This window comes from Otolemur garnettii, unplaced genomic scaffold (genome assembly GCF_000181295.1).
Source record: "Otolemur garnettii isolate 467f Iridium unplaced genomic scaffold, OtoGar3 scaffold00039, whole genome shotgun sequence".
NCBI classification, from domain to species: domain Eukaryota; kingdom Metazoa; phylum Chordata; class Mammalia; order Primates; family Galagidae; genus Otolemur; species Otolemur garnettii.
The window spans coordinates 3,693,950-3,711,690 of NW_003852434.1; the positions used below are offsets into that span (position 1 = coordinate 3,693,950).

The window sequence follows — 17,741 nt, forward strand, 5'->3', positions numbered from 1 at the left end:
TCATTGTTGTTTGGTGGGCCCGGGCTGGGGATTCGAACCCGCCACCTTAGGTGTATGTGGCTGGCGCCTTAGCCGCTCGAGCCACAGGCGCCGAGCCTAGTCTTTTTTCTTAACAAAAGAAAAAAGTATCTTAACCCAGATACTTTTGTTTTTAATTCCAGCTTCCATCCTGTCCTCTCCCCACAGATACTCCCACAAAGCCTCTAGATTAACATCAAAGTTAGAACACAATGTTATGAAAAAAGTATAATAATTTAGGATTGGACAGTAGTCAGTGGGCCACTGTATGAACTCACTGAATCAATATACACAGTAACTTAATAAAAAAACGTTCCTAGCTATATTATACCAAGAAATAATTTGTTTCATAGCACCACCACAAGCAGCCAATGAACACGAGGCAAAATTTCACCGGGACCCTGCCAATCCAGTCATCAAAAAATTGGGAAAATACCAATGCCTGTTTCATAATACAGAGACTTTTCCCCCTACCTTTCAGTAAACTCTTCTAGTTATAAATTTTAAAATCTTGCTGGAGGGAAGGGAAAATAAAATCTTCCTAATGAGTTACCAGAGCCCTTCATCCCACAGATCAGGTGTCCTACATTTTGTTTAGGTCCCGCCTTGAAAACAAACCCGATTGCCCCATTTTCTGAGAGGTAAACTCAGCTTCAGGCAGCTCCCTATGAAGTCACCGCGTTTGTTGTTTCAAAGATGCAATTAGACGAAAATGACACAAGGCAGTGGAAGAGATTATTAGTTGGAAGCATGTAGTGGTGTGGATCATGTATGTCTATAAGGCCAACGACAATTGTATTGCTGTAAATCTCTCTTAGTGGCATTTTTCCCCATCCTCCCTTCTTCATTATATTCACAACAGAAGGAAATAAAACTTCGTAAGAATTTTCTGGACTTTGGTTTAACTTTAGCTTTCCAGCTTTCTGCACTTACAGTATCAGGTAATGAGAGGGAGGGGGAGGAGTAAGGGGTGTTAGCTCGAGCAAGGCAAAGAAAAGCAATAAAAGAGCTTGCCTCAAGCAGTGAGTGTCTGTCCTCTGCTCCTGGGCTCCTCTGCCCCTCTTCCCTACTCTTCCCCACCACCCCACCCCCTCTTCTCCAAGCCCTTCCACAGACACATTCTTCTGGGCGGCCTCTAACCACACCATCTCCACAATCATTTACAGAAATTAGAAACAGATTCCGGGAGCCCTTCCCCTAGCACGCAGAGAGACGAGCTGTACCAGCAGGATGGGCAATGTCACTCCCAATTACCCCACCATCTTTTACTCCCCTTCTGGGGTTTCATCCCAAGAATCCGCCTTTCTTCCGCGGAGGAGACCGATCTATCTAATTAACAGTGAAATTTCATCTCATTCTTCCCCACTCCAGTCACTCCAGCCCCACTCCAAAATACAAAAACAGCCCAACACCAAAACCAAAGAAAAGTTCCTTCCACCAGGGCAGCAGAAGAGTCGGGTCTAGGGGCTGGAGAAAAAACAGGCAGAGCAGGCAGACAGCGAGCGCGCCGCGCTCTGCTCTGCACTTCTGCTCACGCTGCCCAGAGCCCAGGGCCGCGCCTGTCCTTACCGGGAGTCCAGAGACCGCGTCCTGCTACTGGCGCGCGGGGCGAGGGCTGCGGGGACGCGGCGTCGGGGCGGGCGGCCGGCAGCCGCAGCGGGCGCAGACAGCCACCACCTCTTCTCCCTCAAGCGGCTGCGGGCGTGGGCAGAAGGAGCCGGAGCAGGAGCCTGGGGAGGGAAAGAAGAAGAGCAGCATCTCCTCCTCCTCCTCCTCGCCTCGGAAACGCCCCTCCGGAGGCGACCCCGCCGACCGCCTGACCCCAGCGCGCTCTTGCACCCTCGCGCCCTCCTGTGCTCAGAGCCCCTCCGAGAGCTTCGTCAAAACACCCCGGCGGCGGACGGCTCAATTCCCGCGGCAGACTCCGAGCGCTGCCGAGGGGACTGAGGCGGACCGGGGAGCTAGGGAGAGCGGCTCACGAGCACGACGGTCTCTGGGGGCCGTGATCATGGTGCGGCACCCTGGCCTCACCGCGGCGGCTGGGAGCTGCCCTCACCACTCCGGCTCCACCTCGGACGGCCGTGCCGGCCCCGCCCCCCGGCTCTGTCACTCAACCCTTCCCGGGCTCCGGGAGGACCGACCCGGAGCTCCGCTCAACCTCATTGGCTCCTCCGGCCTCCAGCCCCGCCCCCTCCCCAGGGAAGAGGTCTCTGGGGAGACCAGCGCCCCGGTTCCCATGACAACCAGTGCCTTGGGCCTGGCTTTTCGAGTTCCTCCGGCGAACTAGACGCTCAGGTTGAGGGCCGCGCAACAAAGTTCCTAACCCCGGCAGTGTGGACCCCTACTTTTAGGGCAACTTGAAAATGCAGCCGACAGCACCCACACTTTCAACTTCAGAAACGTAACTTTAGGGCTGGGGAAGGTGAGGAGGAAAGTGAAAAATGCACAACTGCTCCCCCCTTAGCCTCCCTGGCGTCTCAGCCTTGTTTCCATATTCTCACCCGGCGATGCGGGCTTTGAAAGGGTGAGGAGAAGGGGAGAGAGCGAAAGCGGGGCTGCGCCGGTCTCTGCAGCAATATAGCAACTCAGAAATGGCGGGGCCGACGGAACGGCTCGGTGAGTTCCACCGCTGGGACCCAGGGATCTGCAAAGGTGTGGTGGCCGCAGAGCCCCAAATGCCCTCAGAGAAACTCAGATTCTCCTTTTTTTTTTTTTTTTTATTTTGTCTTGTTATTTTCTTCGTGAAACGAACATAATCCTTAAATTTAACACTTTAAGCGAAAAGATTTAACATAATCGCTGAAATCACTTCAATTTTTGTACACACACTACCACTTGGCATAGGTAAATCCAGGTAGCTAGTCCCCTCCTGCAAGCTCAGAGATTGGAGTTTCAATAGTTTGCTCAGGAGCCTTGCTGAATTCATGAGCAAGTAGTATCTAGTGAGTTTTGAAAGTTTTAGTTATTCCCTCTCAGTTGTATTAGGGAACATGGGAGTAAATGTAGTCTGAGACCCCCAGTGTTGAGTCTTTAGGTGAATCTGAATTTCATGGCTGGCTCCAAAACGGAGAGATCTGAGGCTTACCTGGCTTCTGCAAGAAAGTCAAAGCAGCAATCCTAAATTGCCTAGCCCCTGAGGCTGCCGTACATGTATGATGAATGAGAGAATTAATAGTAATGATTTACCTTTGGCGAGCACTTGAGTTTTCATTATATCATTTACTAAATGAATAACTGTGAGGGATGTCTTCAGTCAAAATATGCCTTGCAAGGGTGTGATTGATTACTCACAGGGCTCAACACAATGGAAAATGCACGACAGAATTTTAAGATAAGGTTCCTGCCCTCAAGGAGCCAGCCCCAGAGCCTAGGAAAGAAAACTAGCACTCTTGAAACAATTTGAGAACAATTATAGCTCAAATGCTCAGCTGAATTATGAGTACGGTAAGAGAGTCTGGCATGCGAAAGAGGTTGGATTAGTCAGGTTATGGAGGAAGGGTTTGAGGGTAGGCAGAGGGATAAATGAAGCAAATCTGAGAAAGCGCGGCAACAAGAATGAGTGGTGAAAGGAAATACAGTAACAGGGAGGTCAGCCTAATTGGACTGGAGACAGAAGTGAATGACTGGAGTCCCCTTTCCAGTCATTCCCCCATTTTTAAATGGTTTGGTTCATCTATCAAGGTGGTGAGAAAGAGAGGGAGAGAGGCAGGTTTAGGAGAACAAAAACTTTCACGGAAAATCTGCCTCTGTTTGCTACAGAAAGAAAGTTTAAGCAATATTCATAATATCTGCAATAGCTTGTGAATTCATGCCAGAAAGGAGGTACAGGATGTATAATATAAATTCTACAAAAGTAGAAAAACCACAGCATTATAAGCTTTTTAAATTTTTTTTTTCTTGCAATAAGGCCATTTCAGGTGGATGCCCTCAAGGCTTTTTCACTAGTAATCCCTCTATTTTGGATGAACTGAGAGGCTGTTTTTAAAATAAAACCTGGTAAAGAGTACACATAAAGGAAATCTACAGGTTAATCTCCCAATATAATGTAAAAGTAAAAGTAAAATACTAACAAATAGAACCTAGCACTACAATATGAATGATATGCCAAAATGAAGGAAAAGTATTTTAGGTATCCAGTATAGGATCAAAGAAGAAAAACAGTATGAGCATCTCAATTGATGCTAACAGGAATTTTGTAAATCCAACTTCATTACTAATAAAAATTAGAATTTGGGGCTGGGTACGGTGGCTCACGCATGTAATCCTAGCACTCTGGGAAGCTGAGGCAGGTGGGTTGCCTAAGCTCACTAGTTCAAAAGCAGCCTGAGCTAGAGCAAACCCTCATCTCAAATAGCCAGGTGTTGTAGCGGGCATCTGTAGTCCCAGCTACTCAGGAGGCTGAGGCAAGAGAATTGCTTGAGCCCAAGAGTCTAAGGTTGCTGTGAGCTATGACACCATGGCTCTCTACTGAGGGCAACAAAGTGAGACTCTGTCTGAAAAAAAAAAAATTAGAATTTAGAATAGATAGTTTTAATATATATGTTATACTAAAGCTACCAACTTCCTTTATAATAAAACATTGTAATTATTCCCAGTGAAGTCAGGAATAAGGCAAGAATGCTCATCCTCACACCATGTAACAATGGAGATGATAGCCAATGCAATTATATGTGACATAGAAATAAGAAGTAAATATTGGAAAAAGAATCAGGACTGGCATTTCTTTGCAAATGATATAAAAAGCATCAACTGGCTCGGTGCCTGTGGCTCACGTGGCTAAGGTGCCAGCCACATACACCTAAGGTGGTGGGTTTGAATCCAGCCTGGGCCCGCCAAACAACAATGATGGCTGCAACCAAAAAATAGCCAGGCATTGTGGCGGGCCTGTGGTCCCAGCTACTTGGAAGGCTGAGGCAAGAGACTTGCTTGAGCCCAGGAGTTGGAGGTTGCTGTGAGCTGTGATGCCATGGCACTCTACCTAGGGGGACAGCTTGAGGCTCAAAAAAAAAAAAAAAAGCATCAACTGAAAACTTAGAAGCAGTAAGAGATGAGTTAAATAACCAGTTATAAAATTAACATAAAGAAATCAAGAGATTTCCCATGTACAAACCATAACCAGTTAGAAAATACAATATGGAAAGAATCCTACTTACAATAATTATAAAACCATTATCTAGTGAAAAAATCAAGGTACTGTATAGTGTGATCCGATTTCTGTTTAGAAGTACCCAACAGTTGGACACAGTGGCTCACACCTGTATTCTTAGCACTCTGGGAGGCCGAGGTCAAGAATTCTAGAGCAAAAGACCCCATCTCTACCAAAAAAAAATGGAAAAATTAGTTGGGTATAGTGTCTCATATCTGTAGTCCCAGCTACTCAGGAGGCTGAGGCAGGAAGATCTCTTAAGCCCAGGAGTTTGAGGTTGCAGTGAGCTATGGTGACACCACTGCAATCTAGCCTGGGCAACAGAGTAAGACTCTGTCTCAAAAAATAAAAATAAACTCAAAATGTGAAAAAAAGGGCCTGGCACTATGGCTCACACCTGTAATCCTAGCACTCTGGGAAGCCAAGCAGATGGATTGCTTGAACTCAGGAGTTCAGAAACCAGCCTGAGTAAGAGCAAGACCTCGTCTCTAAAAATAGCTGTGAGTTGTGGCAGGCAACTGTTGTGTCAGCTAGTCTGGAAGCTGAGGAAAAAGAATTGCTTGAACCCAAGAGTTTGAGGTTACTGTGAGTTAAGATGCCACTGCACCCTACCGAGGGCAACACAGTGAAACTGTTTCAAAAAAAAAGAAAGAAAGAAAGGAAGGAAATTAAGATGCTGACCATGACACAATTTTATCTGGGCTCCCAGTAGCCTATGGGGACTCAGGATGTTCATGACTTAGGGAACATTCTGTGATACACTCTAAGTCAAGAATATTTTATGTGAGACTCATAAGCACTCCACAATGGCCCCTCAGGACAGTATTCCAAATATGTATTTGTGCTTTTTTCTAGGGAAAGTGTCATACCTTTTTTTTTTTCTTTTTAAAGACAGGGTCGCAATATGTTGCTTAGACTGAAGTACAGTGACTCGTCACAGGTACAGTCATAGTGTGCCGAGGCCTTGAACTACTAATCCTTCTGCTTCAGCCTCTCAAGTAGCAGGGACCACAGCCCCAAACCACTATACCAGTGGTTCTCAAGCTGCAAGCCTTTAATACAGTTCCTGTGGGTCACAACCCATAGGTTGAGAACTGCTACATTATACCTTGTTTTATCCATAGATTTTGATAAATTCACCAAGGGGTCTGTATCTCTCCAAAGTCTTAAGATTGTGTGCTTTAAATGCCAGTGATTTGAAAGTACCACCTTTTACCTCAAAGGCTGAAATGAATTCTGGGCTAATCTAAACCTGTAAATAGCAATGTTTTCCCAGCTGGCTTCTTGTGTTCATCTCAATGTGAAATATTTGTATTCTGGCTTATCCCAACTATGTTAGTGTTTTTCTCTGCTTTAAACCCAGAAACATATTATCCTTTCTTGCTTACAGAGTGAGAGCTGTGATGGGAAATTTGCCCAGGTGAGAAGCAGAAGCAAGATAAGTAACACATCAAAACATGAGCAGGTAATTGGAGCACAAACTCTTACAGTGCTTAAGGAAGACTTTGTGAGGTAATGCTAACACTTCCAAGTGAACCAAGAATTAGCTAGGGAAAATATCCAGTGATGGAAACCAGATAGGACTACACTTATCCTCAGGTCCACTGAATAAACAGACTTTTTTGGGGGGTGGGGGTAGTAGCTGAGCCCTCTTTAAAATTTGAGAATTCCCCTAAGATGTGGAGTTCATGACAGCCATGGCATAGATAGCTCTAAACATTTAGAGGCAGCCTGGTGCTCAGTACATTGAAAAGAGCACAGCATTTGCACTCAAAAGACCTACGTACAAATCTTGGCAAGCCAGCCTAACTTCTTTGAGTATCTTCCTCATTTTTAAAGTGAAGGAAACAAGAACAGCTAATACGTTCCACACCTGACAGCCCGCAATGTTCGTTCAATATTCAGCAGTACCAAATGAAATATGTGTTTAAAAACTCTTTGCAAGCTTTAAAGTACTGTTTTTTCAAAATCAAACAACAAAAACAAAAAGCTGTATGGGTTTTTGGAATTAGTGAATGTTTTAGACTTGAGATAATTTTGGAAAATAGATTCATTCTGAAGATAAACTTTGGAAAATGTTTCTTCAGTGCCAGGACTAGATAGCCGTATGAAATATTGAGTCAGGAAAAATTAATCGTGGTGCTCCTGTTAACGTCCACTTTTCTTTGCCAAGCTACTCTTTTGATTCTTAGCTCATTTCCAGTTTTCTCCCCACTGCCCCCACACTGACCAGGACTAGTTATAGCTAGTTAATTGGGGCTAATTGGTTAGGGCTGGCTACATATCAGGCTAAAAGCAGTCCCCTATTCCTACTTAATTTTCCAGGTGCTTTGAGGCTTTATGCGAACCAAAACATTTCCCTCACCCGGATTCCTAGGCTGGAAATTCTCACTTTTAGTCATTAATGAGTTAAACTGCAAAGGTGTTACCTTTAAAAGGTCATGGTTAAAATTCACTTTACCTTCTAGCTTTCTCTCCTAACACATTAGTGTGGATTGTTTTATCAGATTAGGTTAGTTGTCGCTTTAAACCCTGAGGGAGAGAGATACCGGAGCAGCAAAGTTTAAGTAATGAAAGGGAAGGAGGAAAGAAAGTCAGTTTCAGTGATGAATGGGAGAGACAAAGAGGAAAGAAAAAGAGAGAGGAATTTGGTGGGAGAAGAGGTATGTGGTCTGAAGGGGACTCCTTCAGGCTGATTACACCAAGGGAGGGGAATCAGGGAAGTATCTGTAGTACTAAAGGGGTGTGGCACTGAAATCAAACTGCCTAATTCATGATTTTTGCTAGGGTTGGTCCTGTTTCTGACTCATTTCTACTACTTGTACTGGCAAGTTATGTAACTGCTTATTCAATTTGGCGAAGGCAGTATGGCAAATAAGCATAACCTGTCTGTTTTTTTAAACTGAGCCATGTTAGAACATACACTAAGTAATTTAATATGAATATGCTCTAATCCTGACCCATAGGGATGTGCCTTCGGGTTTGTGGCTGCTAATCTTGACTTTTTGTTGTTCTTGTTGAGACAGAGTCAGTCTAGAGTATAGTGGCATCATCATAGTTTACTGCAATCTCAAATTCCTGAGGCTCAAGTGATCCTCTTGCCTCAGCCTCCCAAGTAGCTGGGACTACAGGCATGTGTCATCATGCCTGGCTAATTTTTCTATTTTTCATAGAGACAGGGTCTTGAACTCCTGAACTCAAGGGATCCTCCCACTTTGGCCTTCCTGAGAGCTAGGTTTATAGGTGTGAGTCACCTTGTCTGGCCTAATTTTGATTTTTTAGAAGTGTTCCCAGAAATGGAGGCCAAGGCAGAAATTAAGCTTTCTGGTTTATATTGGTTTTAAAAGGAGCGATTTCACATTGTCTGATGAGAGTGAATTGATGTGCAAGAAAATCGATCATTAAAGGCTTTGTTAGATGGAGTTGGAGTGTTTAATAAAACAAGGCATCACCTTGAAAAAGCTTTTTTTAAGCTTATTGCCTTGATTTTTACATTTTCTTCTATAATGTCTAGTAGAAAACTTAGGAGGAAAATAGTCTTATCTACAGAGACTAGTTATCAGTTTAAGGCCAAATCCAGACTTATGACAGTCACATAAAAAGGGGAAATGCTGAACTTGCCACATTTGGCAATACCATGAAGAAAGGAAATTTGTCTTAGAAAGCTGAAACTGTTAGGATGAATAATTTTTTAGCTACTCTAAAAATTTAAGGTAGAAAACTATAAAATATTGTATGTATGTGACTTACACATTTTATTTTTATTAAAAACCTATTGTTATACATTCATTAGTCAATCTTTTGATGCTGTGCCAAAGCCTTTTGACCATGCATCTGCTTTTGAGAATTCTATGTTGTCCTTTTACATAAACACTTCTCATAGGCAAAATCTACAGTTTTCTGTTTTGATTTTTGTAAAAGAGAATGTATAACTAGAGGATAACTTGTGAAACGATGTAAGTTTAGAATGCTTCTATCTTTGCATAATATATTCCAGTTTTCTTGCCATGGAAATCTGTGACAGTAATTTGTCTTTCCACAGCATTTAACTTTATTTTTTTTAATTGTGGTAAAATATACATAACATAAAATTTACCACTTCACCCATTTTTAAGTATCAGTTTCATTTTTTAGAAAAATATATTTTTCACTTACATTTAATAAAGTATTTAAAAATTAAGTTACCTAATTACTAGCAAGAGTAAGAGTTTGGGAAACTCGGTTTGGTGCCTGTGGCTCAAGTGGCTAAGGTGCCAGCCATGTACACCCAAGGTGGCGGGTTCGAATCCAGCCCAGGCCCACCAAACAACAATGACAGCTGCAACCAAAAAAAATAGCCGGGCGTCGTTGCGGGCGGCTGTGGTCCCAGCTACCTGGGAGGCTGAGGCAGGAGACTCACTTGAGCCCAGGAGTGGGAGGTTGCTGTGAGCTGAGATGCCACAGCACTCTACCCAGGGGGACAGCTTGAGGCTCCTGTCTCAAAAAAAAAAAAAAAAAAGAGTTTGGGAAACTAAAAGAAATGACAGTCTCACTCTGTCACCCTTGGTAGAGTACCATGGCATCACAGCTCACAGCAACTTCCAGCTCTTGCGCTTAGGCGACTCTTGCCTCAGCCTCCTGAGTACCTGGGACTACAGGCACCCACCACAATGCCTGTCTATTTTTTGTTGCAATTTGGCCCACCTGGGTTCGAACCCACCACCCTTGGTATATGGGGCTGGTGCCCTACTCACTGAGCCACAGGCGCTGCCCAGAATTTGTCCATTTTATTGATTGCTATATTTCCAGTTCCTAGAACAGAGCCTGTCACATAGTAGGCACTCAGGCACTATTAAGGGAATGAATGACTGGCTCTTGGTTGTTATAACTCAGCTAAAGGAAGTATAAGTGTGCACACATACCATGATGTAGCCCTTTAGTTTTGGGGGAAGGTTTCACTGAGATAGGGTTTTGCTCTATTAGGGTTTTGTGCTATCTCTGGGGTATGATGATAGCTCACTGCAACTTCACACTCCTAGGTTCAAGGAATCCTCCTGCCTTAGCCTTTTGAGTAGCTGGGACTATAGGTGCATACCACCATGCCTGGCTAACTTTTTTGTTCTTTATAGAGATGGGGTCTTGCTTTCACTCAGGCTGGGTTTGATATACCCCATTAATATACCCCATAAATGTTTAGGAGCCATGAGCATCAGTCTGTGTGTTTTACAGAGGAATGGGGAGCATTAGTCAATATAATGGTTTGATTAAGCAGAGGTCATTTAATAGTGTTTTGATTTTCTTTGGAAAAAATCTGCATATAGTACTTAGCACAATATCTTGTACACATTAAATGTTCAGTAAATATTAACCTTTGTTCATTTGTCAGTTATTTATATTCTTGTTACTTTACTAAGGGAAGAAGAGAGAGAGGGAGAGAAAGAGAGAAAGGGGGGGGGGATTGGTTAAAAGGGAGAAAGAAGAAAAAAAAGAAAGCAGCAGGAAAGAGCAAAGAGAAGAGATACTAATATTGTGTACAAAGTCTTGGAGTGTGGAGGGGAAAAAGACTTATCTACCCTTCCAACAAAACAGTTACTAAACTATGTCATTAACATGAGCTCAAAGAAGAATAAACTTTATTCTCTTTGATCAAATAATATACTCCATTTATTCAAATTTCAATAACATTCTCTTGCCTCCTTGTTGTTTGAATGAGCTTCCTCTCTCTTCTCCAGTTCTTTTAATGAGAAAGGCTACTCAATACCACCAAGGGTGATTTAAATTGGATGAAGAGTTAAATTATATATTAGCCAAAAATCACCTTTTTGTAGCCTTCACCAGCTTGGACAGGTTGGGGTATGGGCGAGATTTCAGTTACATTAACAATGCAAATTCAGCCCCATCTTCTCTCATAGGACCTCTAGGATCTGGAAATTTTCTTATCTACTACCAACATTTCTAGGATTCTGTAAGAGATATTTCACTTTACAGTTTGTCTTTGTTTTTCCACTTAAACCTTCTCTAAAAGTCTAATGCTTGACGAGTAGGGTTTCCTGTTACTTCCACTGCCGCTGATATCCTCCCTGACAGAATCAAAATTGGTGTCCTGAGGATTGTCTCTTGTTGATCCCCAAATGGCCTCCTAAAGAGCCAGAGCTGGGCTGGCTTGGACTGTAGAAGTGAGCCCACTACTGTGTCACACTTTGTCATGTGGTTCTTGTGTTCATTATACCACAAAGTCTCCAATGAAATGAACAATTTTATGTGGATGGAGGTGAAGAAGGAAGGTAGTCCCCTTGCCTTACCTTTACTTTTACTATTGTCGTACATGTGCGCACACACACATTCATTCCCTATCCTTCATCTGAAAGTAAAAGCACTTTTATGCATAAACTCATTCAAATAAATGCTTTGAGAGATCATCAATGCTTTCTTTCAGCCAGAATATATGTAATAATTAGAATATTCTGGGGAGGGTGGGTACCATTCCCCTTAATTAAGAGAGAGATCTTTTATTTACAACAACGTCACCTATTTTGGGCATTTGACCATATTTTCTGAGTAGAATATGAACTTTTTTAGGATAATGCATCAGAAATACCACTGACCCCAAGTAAAAGAATATCTGATAAGCAGTGGCTAACAGAGAAAGAGTTATTTTGTCATGTAAGAAACTAGGTGGTGGGGGCTCGGCGCCTATGGCTCAAGTGGCTAAGGTGCCAGCCACGTACACCTAAGGTGACGGGTTCAAATCCAGCCCAAGCTGCCAAACAACGATCATGGCTGCAACCAAAAAATAGCCAGGCGTTGTGGCGAGCGCCTGTGGTCCCAGCTACTTGGGAGGCTGAGGCAGGACACTCGCTTGAGCCCAGGAGTTGGAGGTTGCTATGAGCTGTGATGCCATGGCACTCTACCCAGGGGGACAGCTTGAGGCTCTGTCTCAAAAAAACAAAAAAACAAACAAACAAAAAGAAACTAGGTGGTAGGCAGCAACTGCTTAACGAAATCTAAGCCAGGATCACTGAAATTTCATTGCTTTCTCCCTACAATCACAACTGGATTGCTGCAATTCCAGGCATCCAGTTCTCTTTCAAGACCAAAAGAATGAGGAAAAACAGTGGGTCTGGCCTAGGCTGCTACTTTTTTTAGTAGAAAAAAAAATTCAAGATTTCCCTAAAAGACTTCTCTCCAGTAAAATGCTTTCCCTTATATTTTGTTGGTTAGAATTATGTCACATGAACCCTTCTTATTGCAAGGAAAGCAAAGAACACATACTGAACTTTTCTGGCCTCTAGTAATGGGAGGCACAGGAACTAGGGGTAGAAAATAGATATTGGTTTGCCTAGGCCACTGTCAGCCTCTGTTACTGTAGTATCTCCAACCAGAGGGTAGTGGGGTGAACAGGTTACTCAGCTGCAGTAGCAGTAAGTTTTTCCATCAATCCCTAATTAAGAAAATAAGCAAGATCTTCATGAGCTATTCCAATTTAAAACAATTTTAAATAAATTATTTGGTTTTTGAACAATATCATATAGTAACATTCTAATAAAATAATAGTTAATTTTTATATCACCTCAATAATTATATTAATAACATGTTTAACTATAATCACAGCAGTAAGATCAAAACATAAATGGCAATTATCAACTAATATGCGAAAATCTTATAAAAGAAATTAAATTTTATGTAAAGTATCATTGGTTTCTTAGCTACTGTGGACAGTTTTCTATCAAATTACTAATTTCCAGGGTCCATCGGTTTACTTCCGAATTTATGCAGTTATCAATGCCAGGCCACTCCCTCTCTTTTCCCACAGTGTAGTTCATGTAGGTATGGGATTTTTTTAGATGACACACATGATTATTTTAGTCTTGCTCTAGTTATAGATAAAGTAAAATTTAATAGCATGAAGGCACAAGAGGCCTGTTTTGGCAGGGAAAACAAAGGACCAAGGTAGTTATTTAAATATGAATAGGGATGAAGTTAAGGTTTTTGTATAATTTTGGTAAAACCAAGGTTTTGAGTTTATATTCATATGATATGCCCAAAAACTCTTGCTTAATTTCATCTGTTTCATACTATACTATAGTAATTGTTCTCTGAAAAGCATGTATTTGTATTAGTAATATGGTATATAGCCCCTGAAAATACTGCTAATTCTATACTATCCTTCTAGCAAAGTGAAAAAAAAAAAAAAGCTTTAGCTAATTTACCTTGGGCTTAAATTTTTTTTCTTCTCAAAAGGGATTGTTTTAGGCTTGGCGCCTATGGCTCAAGTGGCTAAGGTGCCAGCCACATACACCTGAGCTGGCGGGTTCGAATGCAGCCCGGAACTGTGAAATAACAATGACGGCTGCAACCAAAAAATAGCTGGGCGTTGTGGCAGGTGCCTGTAGTCCCAGCTACTTGGGAGGTGGAGGTAGGAGAATCGCTTGAGCCCAGGAGTTGGAGGTTGCTGTGAGCTGTGATGGCACAGCACTCTACCCAGGGCAACAACTTGAGGCTCTGTCTCGAAAAAAAAAAAATAGGGATTGTTTTAAAATTTGACAGAGTTAGAGATAACTTTTGGCTTCCCTTTTCTATTCTCTCTTATATGGATTTTGTATTTGTTGTTACTTTCATTTTTACAAATGACAAGTGATGAACTATCTTCTATACTTTTGATGACAAAGAAAGGCCTATTGGTTCACTATGAAGCTCCTAAGAATTCCTGATAAATAGAATTCCTGATAAAAGAATTCCTGATCAGTTGGCACCTGATAAATAATATTTTAACAAAAAATAAATTCCTATTGGGACATCAACCGTACAATCTAGTTCATTCATATGCCACCTCAGTGTTAGATGATACATATATATAATAATTTATAACGTTTTAGTAATTTCTAAAAATCCATCAATGTCAGCTAATAACACAAAAGAACATATAGTTTAGTTAGTATGTGCAATAAATATTATTTTTAAGAAATTGATAGTCTACTCAAAGATATATAAATAGAAGTTGTATGAAGAATTTAGAGTTCCTTTACTTCATTTTCACCAGAAAGTACACACACATGCACAATGACACACAACTAAAAGAAAAGTAACTTGGTTATATAAAATTGAGTGAACATAACAAATTTATTTAGATAGAGCACCTGCCAGGAAAAATTGGTGTGATTGAAATATCACTCGGTTTTGATAAGAGTACTTACTGTTTTTCTTTGTTTTTATTTTTGTGCTTGTGAACATTTATAATTCTCATGGAAGAATCTTCTTGAATTTCCTCAGTTAGAGAGCTGATATAATCTACATTTGACAGACTTTAATCATATTTCTAGTAGCACATTATTATTTTTCAACCTCTGGAGCGTGGGAATGGACATTTGCTGACTTCTTGCTTTGCTTATTCAGTAGATATTGAATTTTTTCTAACATTTTATGCACGGTGAAATTATTTCTCTCTCTGTTTTGGGGTGTGGAGCTGATCTTTCCATTTCTTTCTGTAGTTTTTTATTTGTTTTTTGTTTTTTCTTTTTCCAGACAAGTGTCATTCATATGCCTTAATAAATTCAGATAGATATGGTGTAATACTCTGATTGTCTGCCATTTCATCTCCCTGTCTTCTGGGAATAAACTGAACCCATAAATGACAAAGTAATTTCTTTTATCATTTAAAACAGAAAGGGGCCAACTAATTTAATATATACTGAAAAGATAATATTAATTTGAATTGGAGCAGGAGATGGTCTATTTAAAGACCATTGACCATAAAATAGTGATTCTCCTGTGGCTTTAAAGTAGGCTTTGTTCTCTTGAAGAATCTTGGAAAAGCCACAGGAAAATTCTCATCTTCCTTTGACTTCACTGTTTTCAGACCAAAACAGCTTGACCATTTAGTCCTAGGAAGAAGGGTATTACAGGGTTAACTTGGTATATGATTATTATGGCTATGGCTTTCCTTTTTCTTCCCTAACAAGTCCCCATTCTGAGCTCCACTCAAAAAAATATGTTTCCAGCTGAGTTGTCCATGTTGCATGGGGTGCCAGAAAGTATTTAGTTATTTACATAATCCTAAACCCCTTAACTCTCATTAAAATCTTTCTGGAAAAACATCAATTTCATTGTAATAGCCTAGGTTTTCTAGAATTTGTTTTATGATCTTTGACTACATCAGGAATGATTATTTTTAATATGAGAAATTAAAATCTTTGATAAAGCTGCATATTATTTAAAATTTAAGTAATTACTATTTAGATGTACAGAGAATAATACAAAATTGAGCCAAATTTAGACCACTGATTTACTTTTATACAAAGGATGTTTCATTTCATTTTGAATTTGTTTCCAAACATGCTACTTGTTGAAGCAAAAATTTTTTTAAGTTTGGCTTCACTAGAGATTTTTAAAAATAATTTAAAGCACAAAAAATATGTACTTGATTTTAAAAATATTTTTCTTATAGTGTATCTGACAACTGAAAAACTTTTAAAAGTTGTTAAATAATTATTATGGTAGTCAATATTTTTAATAGAGATATGATTTCTCTGGACTTAATTTTTTTATTTGTTAAATAAGTGTCTGTCAGGTGGCCAGACTTTAACTAACATATTGAATTTTATTTCAAAACATTGTTATGTGAAATAAAGCAATATACAGAAGAGTGTACATGAGACATAAAAGAAAAACTGTATATACATATGTATATATGTGTTGTATACGCACTCATATCTATATTTGCTTATATTTACATAAAGAAACACTATGAAAAATGGTTATCTGTAGGGGACAAGAAAGAATGAAATGAATGGGGATAGCAGTAAATGCAAGATTTTTTAACTTTGTACCCTTTGATTATTTTTTGCTTTTTGAAACATGAAATTTGCTAGTCAGAAAAAAACTTTAAACAGGAAAAGAGATACCTGAGGAAAGAAAATAAAGATGTGAGGAAGGAAATAGAGATGTAGAAGATTCTTGCATATGTTTTTGCTTTTGATGAGGGTAAAGAGTGAGATAAGCTGCTGATTCAGTGTATTATTATACTAATCCCAGGAGTTCAGTATCTTTCTTCCTATTTTTTGCTATATATCCTGTTAATTTAAAGATACATTGTTATTTTAAAAGAAACATTGTTATTGATAGAATATATAGGGAGTGGGGTAAATTTCCAAGTTAGGTTTCTATTTGGGTTTTTAAAAATTACATCATACTTCTGAATTTAAAAATGGTTAATAATAATAAACTTGTTTTTCACTGTTTTTTTAAACGACTTCATTGTTTCTTTCTATGTAATGATATAGTTAGTAATCTATTATTATCTAGTAAAACCATATTTTTTGTTTGCTTATAAGGTCTGAATAGCTTTCCATAACAAATCTGGATCTTCAGGATTTTCTGTCTAAACAGCTCTATCATGCTGCAAGTTGGAACTTGATGTACAAGATGTCAATCGAGACAAAAGTTCCCTTTTTTCATAGTCTTTCCTCTGTGAACATTTTTCTTTTCATTGACTGCAAACATTTACTGAGAGGCAACTCTTATAAACTTCATTTTAATAAACACTCTTAAGTATGAGAAATAATTGTTAATCTGAAAATAGTCTATGATTTGAACATTCACAATTAGCTTAGCATTTGAAAATAAACATTTTATTAGTCATACCTTTCTTCATGTTTTTTAAGAGAAAAATGAAAAACAACACATACAAACACAATAGTAATCCAGTAGTCCACTGGCCTTTATTCCTACTCCATGTTATCTCTTCATAGAAGCAACCACGTTTAATTCTTCCAGCTTGCTCTTCTGATTTCCTTCCTTCCTTCCTTTGTTTTAGGAGACAGGATCTCACTCTATTGCCCAAACTAGAGTTCAGTGGCATCAGCATACCTCACTGTAACTGCAAACTCCAGAGCTCAAATGATCCACCTGCCTCAGCCTTCTTAGTAGCTGGGACTACAGGGGCATGCATCATCAGCTAATTTTTCTATTTTTAGATGGGTCTGTTTCTTGCTCAGGTTCATCTTGACCTCTTGAACTTAAGTGATCCTCCCACCTTGGCCTCCCAGAGTGCTAGTATTATAAGCATGAACCACTGCACCAAGCCTAAAATAACATTTTTAATTTTTCAATTCTGTGTTTTATCCATTAGACTTCTATCTCGCTCCCCTACCATTTTTGTCAATATAATTATCTCAATCTGTTTATATTCAGCCTTTATTAATATCCAGCCTTTTATAATTGTATTCATGTAATTACTTAAAACTGAGTTTCTCCCCAACACACAGTGCTCAGAAATTTCACAATAGCCTGCGATAGGTCTTTTTAAATCATTATGCAAGGCACTGGAAATTCAGGTCTTCAATTTAGGAAATGTTCTTGTCATTTGGCTTCATTAACTACTCTGCCCCACCCCCACCCAGTATCTGTGTTCTCTTTTTGTGAAACTACCATTAGTTGAATGCCAAACTACTAATTTTCTTATGCTTTTTCCTACTAATTTCCTTTTTTGGTCTTTTCTACCATATTTTCTGAGAAATATTTTAAATGGCATCTTTCTTATATTCATTGAATTTTCACATCATGTGTCTAATTTATAGGAGCACTTTCTGGTTCTTTGAAT

The 17,741-nt window shown here is 40.0% G+C and overlaps 1 protein-coding gene across 1 annotated transcript in view; it reads right to left on the reverse strand.

Moving 5' to 3' along the window:
• PTPN13 (protein tyrosine phosphatase, non-receptor type 13) overlaps positions 1 to 2,065 on the reverse strand; it is a 215,239-nt gene extending 213,174 nt beyond the window's left edge. The window contains exon 1 of the mRNA XM_012805304.2: positions 1,588 to 2,065. The gene's annotated coding sequence lies outside the window, so the exon portion shown is untranslated. The remainder of the gene's footprint in view (positions 1 to 1,587) is intronic.
• Between the last annotated feature and the right edge of the window lie 15,676 nt (positions 2,066 to 17,741).